Source organism: Phyllostomus discolor, chromosome 3 (genome assembly GCF_004126475.2).
Source record: "Phyllostomus discolor isolate MPI-MPIP mPhyDis1 chromosome 3, mPhyDis1.pri.v3, whole genome shotgun sequence".
Taxonomy (NCBI): domain Eukaryota; kingdom Metazoa; phylum Chordata; class Mammalia; order Chiroptera; family Phyllostomidae; genus Phyllostomus; species Phyllostomus discolor.
In genome coordinates, this window is record NC_040905.2 from 2,219,655 (window position 1) to 2,234,616 (window position 14,962).

The 14,962-nt window shown below is 47.4% G+C and overlaps 1 protein-coding gene across 1 annotated transcript in view; it reads right to left on the reverse strand.

Annotated features, from left to right (window-relative positions):
• The window catches only part of NDUFS4 (NADH:ubiquinone oxidoreductase subunit S4), a 76,998-nt gene that overhangs the window by 45,396 nt on the left and 16,640 nt on the right, over positions 1-14,962 (reverse strand). The gene's annotated exons all lie outside the window — the stretch shown is intronic.

Consider the following 14,962-nt stretch of genomic DNA (forward strand, 5'->3'; position numbering starts at 1 on the left):
GGCGCTGCCTGCCTTCTCACACAGAAAGGACAGACAGACGGAGAAGAGGGCACAAGTCCCTTTCCTCCCCAGGGGGTTCTGCCCGCGCGGCCGCCAGCCGTGCCCAGCGCCGCGCTGCTGTGCCCCCGGCGTGTGCAGCTGGCTCGCACAGCCGGAAGGAAAACGCACAGCTCCGGCCACTCTCCTGGAACGCAGATTCCTCAATGACGGCATCAGAATGGAAAAGAACCATCTCGATCGCATTCTTAACGGCATAAAGTAAGAGTTACAGAATTTAATGTGAACAAAAAGTTTCTTCACGCTAATTTCAAAACAAAAGTCGTTTTAAATAGGAGTAATTTGTAGGATTGTTTTCAGTTAATGTTATTACTTTAGTCCTGAATCCCATTCACAGAGCTGAAGAAATTCATACCAGTTGAAGTAGAACACTGTCGGAAACGCAAGGGGCGCAGGGTCTTCTAGCTCCTTCGTACCAGCATCTCCCTATCGCCACAGGGATTTCTCCCGCCCTAAGAAGTTACTTACAGCTAGCAGGCTTGTTTATTTTACATATCTAGCATACTCTCTACTACTGGATGTCATAGCCATCGCTGTAACAATTTACATTTTAGAGTTTCCCAAAATATTCAGCAATCCTATGTACACTTCTCTCTTGAAAGTTAGTACGTACAATTATGATGCAAATTTCCAAACCAACTGAGTGGACAGTACTCAGTTCTGCAACATAACCACTACCATTATTTTGATGCAATACAATCACCAGTAGCTGACACAGAACTTCATGCCAAAGGCTCGACTTTCAATAGCCAAGATGTACAGCAGCCCCTCCTAATGCCCAGTTTTCCTCTCTGTGGTTTCAGCCATCCGCCGTCAGCAGTGCTCCAAAAACGGGAAATCCCAGAGATAAACCCTTCCTGAGTTTTGAAGTACACACCATTCTGAGTAGCATGGGGAAATCTGGCCACCCCTTGGCCTGCAACACGGGTGCTCCCTTTTCTCTGCACGCCCCCTCCCTCCGTCTCGGTGCTCAGGTGCATGTCATCATGCCACACCCCCTCCCTCTGTCTCGGTGCTCAGGTGCAGTGTTGTCATGCCACACCCCCTCCCCATCTCGGTGCTCAGGTGCATGTCATCATGCCACACCCCTCCCTCCGTCTCGGTGCTCAGGTGCATGTCGTCATGCCACACCCCTCCCTCCACCTTGGTGCTCAGGTGCATGTCGTCATGCCACATCCCCGGGGAGAAGAGGGCGAGTGCAGGACAGAGACACCGTTAGAGAGAGACAGAGAGAGAGAGAGAGACCTCACTCCTGTAACTTTCATTACAGTGTAGAGCAATCATGGCTCTATTTAATTGCTATTATTGTTCATTTCTTACTTTGCCTGATTTATAAATAAGACTTTACCACTGGTATGTATTAATAGCAAAAAACAGGAGTCTCAGGATGTATCCTCTGTGGATAAGAGGGGGGAACTACTGTACACAGCTTTATAGGAAATCTATTTACTAATAACACAACTTAAAGATAACCCATAATACAAAAAGGCTTGCTTCGTAAATGCATATTTTTAAAAATCTGTCATGTATTTTCCAAATTAATATAATTCTTTATCACTGCAAATACACTGCTCTGAAGTTGTATCCACACAAAATACACCCACATAAAATTATTTTAAATTATTTGTACAGACAGGATACACGTTCTGGTTGTGATAATGGTTAAAAGGTAAAATTAGCATTTGTTTACTAACGATCACCGACTAGTCATCCCTATGTATACACTTAACTTTCTAGCGTCACACCGCACCGCCCCATGGCACGATGACGACTGTCCGGGCGGGGTCTGCTTTCGCTGCTGAGAGCCACCTGCAGTGGAACCGCTGAGCGGACGCCTGTGCGAGCCCTGCCCTCCCTCGGGTCGGTGCCCATTTGTGAGAAGCCCAGAGCCTTGATCTGCTTCGTGAGCTTGCCTTCCTGCCCACGCGTCTGTTTTGTTAGCTGGCCTGTTCACATTTCCAGGTCTCGGCGTCACCATTAATTCTAGGCCCATGGGATGAACTCTAAGGGCTGTGATGGGCACTATCCATTATCACCACTAGAGTGTACCAGCCATTTATTACATTTACGTTCTCTGTAAAGTGTCACGCAAGAAAACGAGGTATCCTGGGGATGGCCATCAAGAGATCTGATTTTTAGCTCTGGTTTTACTCCTGACTAGTTGTGTCTATGAGCAAATCGCTTAACTCTCTGCATCTCAGTTTCACTCTGCAAATTTGTAAAGTGAGAACTTGTTGCTCTAAAATTTCATCTAGTGATGTGTTCGTAATTCCAGTAAGTGGAATTGAGTACAGCTCTGGTTTAATAACCCGAATGGAAATGCTCCATGATAATTTCTCAACTCATAATCTCTTTCTCTTTAAAAATCTAAGGAGTTAAAACTTTCAAAAACATATATACCACATTTGCGCATCCATTCACCTGCTAGACATTCACGTGCAGGTTTTTGCGAGGACGTTTGCAACTCATCTGGGTGAATCCCCAAACAATCACCAGACTGTGTGTTCTAATGAACAAAATGGACTGACAAGCCAAACAGAGACCGACTCGAAGAGAGCAGGCTGTCCGCTGGTCTGGGCAGGAGGAGGGGGAGAGGCCGGGGGCTGGGGGTACGGAGGGACTGAGCCAAAAAAAGGGAGGACAAGCTCCCGGACGGGGACAGCAATGTGCTGACTGCTGGCTGAGCAGTGGCGGAGAAGGCGGGTACGGCGGGTACAGGGCGACGGAAGGAGACTGACTTGGGCGGTGAGCACACCGTACAGTGCACAGACAATGTGCTGTGGAACTGTGTGCCTGAAACCCGTACAGTTTTGCAAATCAGTGTCACCCCGACAAAGTCAATGGAAAGGAAAAAAGGGACTTTTAGCTTTGCGTGAAACCGCCAAACTGTCTTTGAAAGTGGCTGTGCCACTTTGCATTTCCATGGGCATGGGTGAGACCCGCCGTTCCCTTCATTCTCACCAGGGTTTAGTGTCGTCACTGCTAGTACTGAATATTTGGGGTCTTCAGACTTTCTGTATAAAGTTAAAGCAAGTTCCTTCATACCCACTAAGTACCGTGCTGAGGTTCTGACAGGACCACACTGAATCTACAGCTCAAGCTGGGAGAAGGAACACCGTAACAACCTGAGTCTTCCTACCCATGCGCATCTATCAGCATCTTTCTCATTTCCCTCATCAGCCCTCTAGTTCTACTCACACACATCTTGCAGATACTGTCTTCAATACTTCAAGTGTACTTTTCAAAAAGTCTTAATGGTAAAAAAATAAAAGAAGCCATTTGCACTGGAAAACAGTATCTGAATAAAAATAATACTACTGTCTCAAAGTTTCAACATTTTTCTCCCTTTGAAGCAAATTATCCCTACCAACTAAGAACGGCAGAATCCCCGTATCATCACCGCAGTTTGAAAACACGGCCTCGAACCTTCTGACACTCCTCCCTCCCTCCCACCAAGAGCTTGAGCCCATCTCCCCTCACCCTAAACCTGAGCTCTGTGACTGCTGCTCAGCAACAGACGTGAGGTGATGCATTTTTCCAGGCTCAGGCCCCAACAAACCGGCAACTTCCACTGCCTCTCAGCACACTGTTTCCTAGGGTGTTCGCTCCTGTACACCAGCCACCGTATCAGCACAGCCCAAGTGCCCCCCAGAGAGACCCACCTGAAGAGGAATCAGTAGCCGATCCCCCTTTGCCGGACAGGTGAGTGAACTGTTCCACCTGGGGCACTAGCTCCGCCCCCCGCCCCCTCCCCCCTCCCCCAGGCCATCCCAGAAGACAACCCACCCCGAGTGGGGGCAGAGAGACGCTTCCCTGCCAAACCCCACCCACAATGCCGGTTTGTGAGCAATATGAATGACTGCTGTTTTAAGCCGATGAGAAGTGGGGTGCTTTGTGTGAACTACAGACAGCAAAAACATTCCTATAAATAACTGAATACGGCTTTATAAACATTAAAATTGAACCGGTTACTTCAGAGGACCGGAAATGTTTTGCTGGACTTCTAACAAAGTAGAGTTCCAAATCCTATAGAAATTATTAAGGAATCAATTAATTCTCAGCTTTTTAGTTAAAGTCAATTATGTTGGTTGTCAATTTACTGCAAATTGAATTAACTCAAATTCACATTAAATCAGAAAATGTTCAGCTCCACACTAAACCATAAGACAATATCACTAGGTTCTAGCTGAAATAATAAAACACAGTCTCTATGTCACAATAATTATCTCAGTGTTCAAATTTGTTGACATTTGAGTCAATCACCTTCAAATTGACCTTAAAGCTTTTCAGTATCTTGAAACACCAAAGAAAATGTAAATCGCCCTGAAAACACTGTGCTCCCTAGGAAGCAGCATGGAAGCCGGGAATGTTAACCGGACAAACGAAGAGGAGGGGTCAAGGGTCTACTTCCCTGTTCTGGAAATCTCAAGAGGTAAAAGGTAAAGATCCGACAAGTGCTTCCGTTAAGTTCAGTGGAAATTAACGAGAAGATATTTTATAATCTACTCACAAATAAATTCTTTGATCCCGACTCCGATTTATTGCTTTAGTTTCTAATCTTTAGGTACAGTGCTCAACACTGACTTTCCACGTGCAACTGGCCGAGCACGTGAAGAGGAAGGGCGTGCTGCTCCCAGGCGCCCTGCCCGCTCGCTTCGGAGCCGGCAGAGCTCAGAGCAGGGCCCCAGAGCAACTGCTCCCGGCCACGGCTCCAGGCACAGCCTCACACTGCCCTCTGAGTGCAGTCCACCGGACCACGGAGAGCCTCGTGCAGGGGGGTGAGGGTGACCGGGCTCACACACTGGACTCTGACAGGACATGGGGGGGTGCTAAGGAGGAGGACCGGGCCAGGCTGCCGAGTGTGCTCACAAAGTAACTGGAGGGCGTGATGGAAAATGTCAAGTAAAGGAGAAATAAAAAATACATCCACACTTATAGCACCAGGTCAAAGTAAACAGAAATAAGGTGAAAATGAAGGGAATAAGAAATATAGGTGTCCTGGTGATGACGGTAATTATATTACAAAACATAAGTATATGCAAAGTTCACATCTACGAAGGTTAAATTATTGAGCTATTCTGGCACTAAAGAATAATTCCACTGGTTTGCAATGGAACTGAGTTGCTTGCTCTTGGTACGTCTTATAAATAAGTGGAAGCAAATTTACCACAAAGATGCCAATTATTAACCTTTAAGTTAATTATAATAATAATTTCAACTGAATTTTTATAAAATTAAGTGACTGTCATACGGAGGAAAAATTCACACAAAAAAAACTAAGAAAACCTGAAAAACAACTGCAGGATGGGAAGCGCTTTGCTGGCTAATACACCGCAGTGCTTAAAACACACTGCGGGCCCAGGCGCCCACAGAGCAGACACGCAGCCCCGGCCAGAACAGAGCCCGACTCTGCAGGTGTGTCCATGCACTATGGGATAAAACCGCCGTTTCCAATCAGAGGTGAAAGGCTATTCAAATAAATAATACTGAGACAGGTGGTTATCCTTTCAAAAATGTTTAAATCCTCATAAAGTATCTACATCCTATACCAAAGAGTTCTAGATGGATTAACAGTGTGTTGTGTGTGCAAATCGCTGGAATAAAATATAGGAGTTTTTATAAGTTTTAGAAAGAAAAGTTTTCTTAGGATGCAATACCCACAAACTGAAAGAAAAATAACTTCTGAACAACAAAAAGCACTATACACTAAATAAGGAATGATCAGAGGTAGTAAGTACAACACACACAGCAGATAAAAGACTAACATCTACAATATATAAAGAACTCTCAGAAACCACTCAAAAAAGGGAAAAGAGCAGGTATAAACGTGGGTAGATTATTAATACCTGTGTCAATAGTCACTTTAAATGACAACGGTCTCAATATACCAACTGAAGGGAGCCAGAACCCAAAAGAAACCCATGTTGATCGTACAGTCACAGATAGGTTAAAAGCAAAGAGAGAAAGATGCACACCAGGCCAACAGTCACCAAACGTTCCTGCAGCAGTTACAGTACTCTCAAACACAGTGGACTTCCAGACAGAAGGACACAATGTCAGGAATAAAGAGCAGCTCTACGTCAGGATAAAGGGGCCACCAAGCCTTGCGGCACACGAGCCAAAGGAGAGTGTGTTAGTTAGAACACGCGAGGCAAAGCCCGAGAGAGTGCAAGGAGAAACCAACAAATCCATTATGAGGCCTGGAGACCGCAACCCTCTCCGAAGCGCAGACCATCAACAAGGACCAGTTGAACTGAACAGCTCCATCAGTCAACTGGAGGTCACTGACATGTACGGAATATTTCACCCAACAGCGGCAGAATGCAGACTCTTCTCAAGTACCCACGGAACATTCACCAAGACAGGCCCAGATGGCCGGGCTGTGAAACACAGCTTAACAGTTTAAAAGACTAGAAATCACAAAAGGCACTCTCCCAGTCAAAAGTGGAATTAAACTAGAAATTAATACCAGAGAATTGGAAGATTCATAATTATTTGGAGATTTAAAAACATACTTCTGAACAACTTATGGTCCAAAAAGAAGCCTCAAGAAAAACTAAAAAATATTTTGAACTAAATGAAAATAAAAATACAACTTTTAAAAATTTGTGTGACATAGCCCTGGCTGGTGTGGCTCAGTGGACTGAGCACCAGCCTACCAACTAAAGGGTCACCAGTTCGATTCCCAGTCAGGACACGTGCCTGGATTGCAAGCCAGGTCCCAGTACGGGGCATGCAAGAGGCAAACACACATTGATGTTTCTCTTTCTCCCTCCCTTCCCTTCTCTAAAAAGAAATAAAATCTTTAAAAATAAATAGATAAATAAATATTTGTGAGATACAGCAAATACAGTGTCTAGAAATTTATGGCATGCAATACATGTCAGGAAAGGGAAACCCAAATTCAATCATCTAAGCTTCCATCAGGGGAAACTACAGAAAAGAGCGACACAAACCTAAGGCAAACAAGAACGAGTTAAATTACAGCAGAAGTGAAATTGATCAACGAAACTAAAACCTGTTCTTTGAAAATACAGTTGAGTTGGTAAACCTCTAGTCACGCTAACGAGAGAGAGAGAGAGCGAGAGAGAGAGAGAGAGAGAGAGAGGAGAAACAAATTACCAACTGCTATCAAAAATGAAAGCGGTGCCACCACTCAGACACCATGGACACACGAGCTTAACACAGAAATATTACGAAAAACTAACTCTGTGCCCACCAATGTGATAACTTAGGTGAAATGAACTAACTCTTCGAAAAACACAAACGACCAAAACTCATAAAAGGAGAAATCTGAATAGGCCTACAGCTATTCAAGAACTTGAATCAGGCCTGGCTGGTGTGGCTCAAGTGGACTGAATGCCAGCCACCCTGTGAACCACACGGTTGCCAGTTTCATTCCCAGTCAGGGCACACGCCTAGGTTGTGGGCCAGGTCCCCAGCAGGGGGCACACGAAGGCAACCACATACTGATGTTTCTCTCCCTTTCTCCCCCCTTCCCTTCTCTCTAAAAAATAAATAAATAAAATCTAAAAGAAAAAAAAAAAGAACTTGAATCAGTAAGTGATAACCTTCCAAAAAAGAAAGCACCAGGCCCACATGGTTTCCTGGTGGATTCTACCAAACATTTAAGAAGACGTAACACTAACTTTCTAGAATCTCTTCCAGAAAATAGAAGCAACAGAATTATGTCCTTTTTCCATGGAACCAGCATTACTTTAATATCAAAACCAGATAAAGATATTTTTTAAAAAGGAAAACTACAAATCAGTATCTCTTACGTACCCTGATACAAAATCCTTAACAAAACTTCAGCACATCAAAGCGGCTTACTACTCCTGTTTCATCTTGGAGAGCTTGTCTAGTTTTTTTTAAAGGCCATGAATTTTATCTTCATTTATCTTCACTTTGAAGTATCCCAACTTGTTGCTTATTTACTTCAGCTTAGATAACTTTTGATTTAAAACTTCTGCCATAAAACCATTGGAAATGTTTGTATCATAAATATATTTAAGCCCTGGCTGGTGTAGCTCAGTGGATTGAGCATGGGCTGCGAACCAAAGTGTCGCAGGTTCGATTCCCAGTCAGGGCACACGCCTGGGTTGCAGGCCATGGCCCCCAGCAACCGCACATGGATGTTTCTCTCTCTCTCTCTCTCTCTCTCTCTCTCTCTTTCTCCCTCCCTTCCCTCTCTAAAAAATAAATAAAATCTTAAATGTATATATATATATATATATATATATATATATATTTAAAATAAAACAAACAATAAAATCAGTCACAAAAATATGCTGAATTTATAAGATGTGTTAGCTGAACAGACTGGCATCCTAGCAACGTTACATCACAAAGAAAGCTAACTGGGCCTGCCTGGTGTGGCTCAGTGGACTGAGGGCCAGCCTGCAAACCAAAGGGTCGCCGGTTCAACTCCCAGTCAGGGCACAAAGAAAACTAGTTGGTAGGTTTTACTTTTCAGTTCAAAAATGAGTATCTGTCCATTGGCAAATCCGGCCTTCTTGACACACTATTTTTTAAGGCTGATTATTACATGATTAAAAATACATTTAGAAGAAAAAAGTCACCAACACACACAGACTTTCTTTGACTTCATGAAACAATCTGGAAAATGGTCACACAGCCACTTCAGAGTCGGTCAGACCCAAGTTAACATTCCAGATCTGCCACTTAACAGCAATATGATCTTGAACAAACCACTCCCCAGCACTGCACTTCAAGTTCCCCGTCTGCAGAAGTTAAGGATAATAATGCCCCCTAGAATGACTGGCAGAATTAAATAACACGTTAAGTAATTGGGATGGAGTGCCTGGTGTAGAAAGAAACAAATGCTCACTTCTTTTGCTCTAGAAACATGCAGGACCAGTTCATTTAGTGGCAAGGGAGGAAAGGGAACCTACAAAAGATTAATAAACACTCTCTTCCAGATTTCCTCTAAAAAAAAGTGAACCGCCGACTTTTCCTTTCTGCCCAATTAACCGCACAGCCCACCGACCCCGCTGCTTCCCACGCCCTCTCGTCCCCACTGGCCCCGCCTCGGCCACTGCTGGCCTCCCCTTCCACACCCCCACAGAGTGGCGGCCACGCCTGCCACTCCTCTGCTTCCCGTCCTTCCCTGGCCGGTGGTGACTTATCTCAGAAAATGACAGTATTTAGGGACTAAGTACCACACGTATAATTTACTTTCAGAAAACAATATACGTGCACTTTGCTCATGTACATGTACATATACTCATATATACACATTCTGCCTGCCTAGCACACATCTAATGCATACATGCAAAATGAGCAAGAAACAGCAGAATATGAACAATGTCAAGTCTGGGAGGGGTTACGGATTCACTGTGCTTTTTTGCACGTGTAAAGATTTTAATATGAAATTGTAAAATTGATAGCAAGATGAAAACAGTATGCTTCATTTGTGGAAAGTGTAAAATAAGAATATTTTTCTTGAATATGCACAGGCAAACTCCAAGTGTAAGAAATTAGTGACAGTGACTTCTTGAGGGGTGGGGGGAACAGTGGTACCTGAGCAGATGGCGTCAAAGACGAGGGGAGACTCACACATTAATGTACTTGTACACACAGCACTCAGTGATGGCATTATCTTCAAAATACACCGAAAAGTAATGTTGACCGTATTTTTACTCACTGTACATGGTTACTGGGAGGATTAAATAAGACAATGTACACAAAGCTTTGTGAAGTACTTGGTACTTGGTCAAGGATAGATAAACGTTAGTCCAGCTGCTGAAGAAAAATCTTCAGTATTAATGGTGCTATCGAGTGTGTGCAAGTTAAAAAGTTCATTTTAATCCACTCTTGGGATGATTAGTTGCACTCTCCAAAAGAGTCTAGCTATGGACATGAATTTCAAATACCATTATCAAAATGTGTAAGAGTTTTGTGCTGGCACAAATCGAGACTGAGATGACTTTTCCTGGGTAAAAGGAGGGGTACCTGAGACACCACAAGAGGTACCTGAGACTGTGCACGAGGGGAGCAAGCACCCTGGCAGGCTCCGCTGGCTGGACCTGCAGAACAGCGCTCCAGGCCTGGAGCTCCTCCTGGCCCATGGCCTCCCATGTCTGGGAAGACACTGCGGCCTGCATGCCTGGTCCTGCCATCTGCCCGCTGCTGCCGCTGACCACTGGTGGACCCATCCTCTGCTCGCAGGGCCTGGGGGCCAGCTGCCAGTGGGGCCTGCTCTCCGACCCGACCACGGGCCGTCCCTGTCATCGCAGGGACCCCCGCCTGTCCAGGATACACCTCGTGCAGCCACTGCAACAAGGAAAGGAGAGGCACGCAAGGAGCACTTAGCACTGCTCCTGATACATTCCAGGTACCACAGTTAGCAACTACCAGTATTACTGTTCAAAAAGTAAGGTTGGAAACTTAACAACTACGTTCCATTTAGATGTTTTAACTGTTTATTAGCTTAACCCAGAAATGATTGGCAATTCTAAGACATGGATTCAACTCCAAAAAAGTTCAGATTAAAAGTAACTAAACAATAATTCGTTTCCCTAAACAGCTACGGTAGATGCCTGCTACCTATGGCCTATTTTAGAGCAATTATTTTTTGAAATAAGGCATAAATCAAGGAAAGATTTAGTAATAACTTAATGTAACTAGAGGTAAGTTCTTAATCAAAGAAAAATTGAAAATACTCGTTAGAAAGGAGTGTCCCTTTAAAATACAGTATCTTTAAAAACTAATTCACGTCTGTAAACTGAACAGACCTATCGACTTGTCTCAGTAATTTCAAAAAGGACTTTAAAGATACGTGTACAATACAACCTAGACTTTATCGCCTCACGCACGCAGCACAACGCCACAGACAGGCACACGTGCACAGAAGGACACGAGAAGGACACGAGCAAGTCCAGCCCCGCACACCAAACCCCACAGCGGTCAGCGCTCCGCAGGGAGCGGCCTGCTTGCTGCCCCCGGCCCGCTCCCCAGGCCCGCCCCCCAGGCCCGCTCCCCCGGCCCGCCCCCCAGGCCCGCCCCCCCAGGCCCGCACACCTAACCGTTCAGGACAAACTCCACAACCGCCGCTGCAAGCGCCACCCAGACACCGTCAGAGCCCTGCAGGCTGCTCCACCTGGGCAGACCCAACTCTCCCTGACTTCCCTGAGCAAGTCACTCAACTAAAACACCCCAGCCTGTGGCTTTTAAGTAAGTGCTGTTAGAATTATATGTGCAATTGGATTTCAATCACGAAACTAGTATCATCAGTAAGACAACGAGACACGGGACCAGTACTTTTCCACCGACTCTCCAAAACATCCCACGATTACCTAAAGACGACTTTTTAGGAGTTCAGATGTAACTGACGCATCACAGGGCCTCAGCTTCGAGTCTGCAGAAAAGGCCCCGCGCTGGTGTCTGGTGCGCGATGGCCGCCGCGGTCGGTCTGGTCGCCGCCCAGCACCACGCACAGCCGCCACGTCTTTCTCGCGACGAGAACCTTTTACGCTCTGCTCTCTCGGTGACGTGCGGGACAACAGTCCCGACTGCGATCGCCGCGCTGCACCCAGCGCCGCGCTTCCACCCGAACACACTCTGGCTACGCGGACGGATGCCCAGTCAGCAGGACACTCTGAGGAGACGTTCGGTGGATCTGGGACAGTTAGTGCTTACGACTACAAAACCGTGCATCCGTGTTCAGAAAGCCCAGCTGGACTCCGCTGACCACATACGTCTAAGCATGAATACCAAGATTCTAACTCTTACTCCGAATTCGTCAACCACCTACTAAAACATCCACGTCGCTGCACAATGCTACGCCCAGCAGCTGGCTCCCAAGGTTTTCCTGGGGAAAGGCAGACAGGGCGGCAATGATTTCACTGCCGCGGCTCTGCATGCGAGTGGGGACTTCTGTGACAAACGTGCACCCAGGGTGCTCCGCCCCACTGTGCAAGGAGCAGCAGCTGCGCACTGCGGAGAGGAGGTGTGGTGGCGTGTGGCAGGGCCGTGGGAAGAACGTCCTCCACGACGCTGCCTGGGCCCTCCGTCTTCACTGCGCATTCAGTGTGACAGGGCTGAGAAGGGAAGTTAAAAACAACTCGGCATACTAGTTCACACGTGTAGTGCCTATTACGTGTGGCACAGTCATGACAAACATGTTCACGGTTTATTTTTAAATTAGGTAGAACACCACAAAACCAGTAGTTTAAATTTTGCTTGAGGCCTGGCTGGTGTGGCTCAGTGGATTGAGCAATGGACTGAGACCCAAAGAGTCACCGGTTCGATTCCCAGTCAGGGCACGTGCCTGGGTTGCAGGCCAGGTCCCCAGGAGGGGGCATGTGAGAGGCAACCACACACTGAAGTTTCTCTCCCTTTCTTCCTCTCTCCCTTCCCCTCTCTCTAAAAATAAATAAAATCTTTTTAAATAATTAAATTAAAACTTCATTTAAAAAAATTTGGGTTGAAAAGACATGCTTTTATTTTTTTTAAGAAACAGACATCAATTTGTTGTTCTACTTTTCCATGCATTCATTGGTTGATCCCCATATGTGCCCTGACTGGGGATTGAACTCCTAACCTTGGCATATCAAGTTGATGCTCTAACCTACTGAGCTACCCGGCCAGGGCATAAATTCTTTATCTTTTAAAAAAAATGCTTACTTTTCCCCCAATGCTTCTTATTTTGTCTCTTCCTAACTATCTTCCAGTAAATCAAATTAAACAGTAAAATTTAACAGTATCTACAATATTCTGAAATGCCTTAAACCCTAGATTCTATTTTTTATTTGCTGTTATCTCTAAAATAAATAAAACTGAACAAATTTAACTAAGTAAAATCATGTGTTTAATATCGACTATAACAGCGGAATGTTAACCCTCAATCTCAAAAGTCAGAGTTTATTCTGTATATGAAGCACTCTGCCATTCCAAAATCTGTAGCATAATAGCTACACAGCTGTTTATTACAGAAAAAAATCTTTTACTTTACTATTGGCAATTATTTAAATTTGTAATACATTTCCATCTTTTCCATTATTTGGTAGAAAACTCTGAGGTACTAGTAAAAACCCACATCACACGAAGAGCTGACGGAATTCCACTCACACATTTTAATAAATACTGCCTTAAGACAAAGTCTGCGACACAATCATTCAGTACGAGGAGGAAGCGGGGCGCACGGTGGAACTGTACCCGTGAGCCATCCCTTCTCAGTGCCCTGTAACATCGTTGTCCCCGACAGCTACATGTAAAACCCACGCAGCACGTCACAAGGAGAACTAACATCGCACATGCTATCCTGCTTAGGATGCTGTGAAGTGTTCTCTAGGTGTATACATTTCTCCACGACCGAACGGGTGCACAGATGTCACCGGGTCCCCGTGCGGGCTCACCACCGTGTCATGCCGTGGAAACGCGAAGGTGGGGAAGGAGCATTCTCTGCTCCCGAAGAGCGGGAGTCCAGCAGGGGACCCCGTCGAGGAAACCGGCGACCACAATGGGGCGCAGAGGTCAGAACACTCGGCCCTGCGATCACTACCCAAGCCTGAGCATTCAGACCATGCCCCTCCGAGAGAGTGATGCTTCCAGTGCCCCCGAGGCCGAGCGGAAGTGAAACAGGCGGAGGGTGTGGAGGGGGCGGGGCAGGGAGGACAGGGGAAGCAGGAAAGCACTCCACGCAGACAGAACCTCCATCAGGAGCGCGTGCGCGCAGGCGCAGGACCCCTGAAACCGCTACCGCACGGCGGGTGCCGGCTGGGGCTGGGCCGGAGGGCAGAGGGCGCCGAGGGGCGCGGGAGGGCCGAGCAGAGCAACCGCACAGAGAAGGCTCCGTGGGGCAGGCTGAGCAGCCGGCCGCTGTCCTACGGGCAGGGAGAAGGACAAATGCAGGCTGCGGCCGGGAGACCAGCGCGGCGAGGACAGAAGCTCAGTGAGCGTCAGGGCTGGGACCGAGGGCCCCGTGACAGAGGGCCTGAGAGAGAGGGATGAGAAGGGCACGCCGCTGGCAGCGGGGACGGGGGCCGCGTGCAGCGGGGCAGGAGATGACCACCAAACTGTGCCAGACAGCCGAGTGAGAGGGCCCGGTTAGCTCTCAGGGCACCAAGTTCAAGGCAGAGACACCGAGCCGCATGGGACGGAAGAGGAGGCCCACCGTCCGCGTGCGAGGCGAGACCGCGACAGGAGCAGTTGTCTCCGGCGTCCCGGCCCGGTGCAGACCCGCCCACAGCCCCTCAGGGACCCCACCCCGAGCACCGGAACCCGGAGCGCGGCGCTGCTGCTTCCGGGGAGCGCCAGATGGTCACCAAGGAGGATGATGAGAGAATCAACTGGAATGTCTACGTGTTTAAAAAATATTGACTCTCCTCTTAGTTGCCAGGGGTGTGTGCTGACTTCCTTAGTGAGAAGTGTGTGTGATGCAAACTACATGTCCGGTTTCAGCGTAAACAGACGGCAACCAAAGTCCCGGCGGACAGACAGACAGACAGACAGCGAGGATGTCAGTTTCCCATGGCTGCTGCAACAAAGGAGCACGGGCTGGTGGGCGGAAACCACACAACCCGCTCTCTCCCAGCTCTGGAGGCCCGCCACCCAGAACAAGCCTCCCGGAGCTGGCAGTCCGTGTGGGAGGAGGGCCGGTCCCCTCCGCAGGCTCCCGGGAGCACGTGCTGCTGGTCTGCCCCAGCGCCGAGGGGCTGCCGGCACTGCCGGCCATGGCCAGGGCGCCCTGGTCAGGGCTCCCGAGCTGGCACTTCTGCCGCCTCTGACTCCTCCTGCATGGCTCTCGGGGTCTCGGGGGAACAGTCTGACTACACGGGCCTGCTACAATAATCTAGGACAATCCCGCATCTCAAGATCCTCACCTTCAGTGCACCCGCAAGTCTGCAGGTTTGGGGACCAGGAAGAACACACGGGGTGGGGT